The sequence below is a fragment of the Halyomorpha halys genome, unplaced genomic scaffold (genome assembly GCF_000696795.3).
Source record: "Halyomorpha halys isolate HHAL.00 unplaced genomic scaffold, Hhal_1.1 Scaffold320.1, whole genome shotgun sequence".
Taxonomy (NCBI): Eukaryota; Metazoa; Arthropoda; class Insecta; order Hemiptera; family Pentatomidae; genus Halyomorpha; species Halyomorpha halys.
The window spans coordinates 950,195-952,441 of record NW_027116715.1 but is presented as its reverse complement, the minus strand read 5'-3'; the positions used below and the strand labels follow the sequence as shown (position 1 = coordinate 952,441).

General features: G+C 28.4%; 1 protein-coding gene across 6 annotated transcripts in view; it reads left to right on the top strand.

The window, feature by feature from the left end:
* The first annotated feature begins 210 nt into the window (after nucleotides 1-210).
* The window catches only part of Atx-1 (Ataxin 1), a 248,450-nt gene continuing 246,413 nt past the window's right edge, over nucleotides 211-2,247 (top strand). For 3 of the 6 annotated variants that reach the window (XM_014421429.2, XM_014421424.2, XM_067053453.1), the window contains exon 1: nucleotides 211-292. The gene's annotated coding sequence lies outside the window, so the exon portion shown is untranslated. Of the gene's footprint in view, nucleotides 293-320; nucleotides 535-2,247 lie in introns of those variants that run through there. The other 3 variants (XM_014421426.2, XM_067053454.1, XM_014421427.3) reach the window with 3 other exon arrangements.

The window sequence follows — 2,247 nt, the reverse complement described above, 5'->3', positions numbered from 1 at the left end:
ATAATGAACTAACAGGTTCGCTGAACTCGTATTCCTTGTTCGCCATCTCCTTAATACAAAGATGGCCCGAGATTACCGGCTGTACACCACCAATCGTGCAGCATGGATTCGTACCACCAGCCGGGCCGACAGGTTGCCGAATTGAGGAGCCGAACATAACCGACTTTAGCCGAATCCGCCCCCTCCACAATACTACGTTACTACTAGCTCAGTGCTTGCTTAGTTCCACTTGTGTAAGGTCGTGCTCACTGTGTCATCAACATCTCGGATTAACACTAACGCCAACACAACTGTGAGTGATTTTGATACATTTATTATTATATACAATTGTTTTATGGTGGATAAAAAATTCATACTAATTGTGTCCCGTGTCTATCCGGCCGTACGATGACATCTTGGTGTTAATGAACTTTTCAATGGGGTTTCTTCGGTTTAGCGTCTGGTAAGGAGTTGATGAATTATCTACTCAGAACATTATAAAGTTCTGTTCTAAAATTGAAGGAGTGGCAGATCCAAACAACCTCATTGAACAAAGTATTAATTATTTTTGTAACTTAATTTATATTATTATGCTATTTCATGCATGTTTATGTTTATCATTGTTTAATTTTATTTCTAAAAAAAAAAATGCATTAAAAAAGTCACCTGACATTTGTTGACTTCTTTGAACTTTTTAATTACAAGAAATTCCAATGAATGTGTTTTTTCTTACGATCTTGGTTTAACATGAACAGTAGCAAAATCAAATAATCAAAATAATGAATAGTATATTTTCTATCACCAAAATAGATTTTTTAAAAAATCTCTTATTATTTAAGCTTACAGTTTTGTTTTACTGACTATTATATTATATTATATTTAAAAATTATGCATTATAATTAAAATTATATATTATTTGTTATTCAATTACCGATTGAAATTGTTGATAAGATTCATTGATTACAGAAATGATTATGCATTTTTAAAATCCATTAGTACTTACCCAAACAAATAACGTAGTAACAATATATGTTTTGATTAAAAATATTTCTTTCATAGATAAGATAATGTTGGTAATAGATTAAAATTTAAATCAATCAGCAAGTGTAAACTAAGCAAAGATGTAACCAAACATTATTTAAATACAATATGGCTAATAATTTTACTGAGCCGTTTATGATCAGAAATAGTGAAATATTTAACTATATTGTGTTAACAGGTAAGTAACGTGGATGAAATATTTTTTTATTCTTTAGGAATACCAATAGAAATATCTTCACTTATTTAATGAAGATGTTGACTAAATTTTATAAGTTGAAAAAGAAAATTTACTAAAACTCTCAATAGAGTCACAAAAAAGAAAAAAAATGAACCTTTATGATTCTCAATTTTTTTTAATGTAAAGCTGCTGAATTAGATCTGAACTTCTGAAATAGAAGTTCGTTGAATTCATATAAATTACAGTGTTAACAATTATTTTATTGTTATTGAAAATGTAATAAGTATAAATCTAAAATTCAGAAAAAATAAAATCCTGAAGTCTGTGGTGTAGATGATTTACAAAATTTTATACAAAATATCAAGTTTTATTCCATCAATTATTAGTACTTTGTTATTGCGTTAGTTTATATAGCGTATCCTTACAACAATTTTTCATAATACATATCCGAACATCAACAGAACTGAAAAGTAAGGAATTCAGAACGGACACGCTACGACCACTCCCTTGCTTGGATATATTTTTTTTTTTTAATAAAAAAAGGAAGAAGTCATATGAGAGCCAGTTCCTTTTCGGTTCTTATCTTGTCACGAAAGGTTACTAAATTTTTCGAAATTTTAATCCGTTTATCAGTATATTATCTTTAGTAAAAAATAAATAAAAGGAGATGAAATTTAGAGTGGAAATGTTAATTAAAATTACTTAAATTTAAGAGAGTTTCAGAGAGTTCAATGTAATTTGGAATTTAAACAATAGACATGTAATTTTGAGTGCATGCGATATGCAATATCACGTTGACACATTTATTCTAAATTAAAACGTTGACAATTATCTCTGAATATTCATAGATTTTATCCAACTCTTTCGTGTAGACGAATGCATATACATTTAATGGACAATAACTGTTTGTAATGCAATTTTAACCTAAGTGCATAATTTACTAACGAAATTAAATGAGAGAATATTTTTTTTGCACAAAATAAAAAATATCTACTATCTCTCTCTCTCTCTCTCTCTCTCTCTATATATATATATATATATATCTCTCT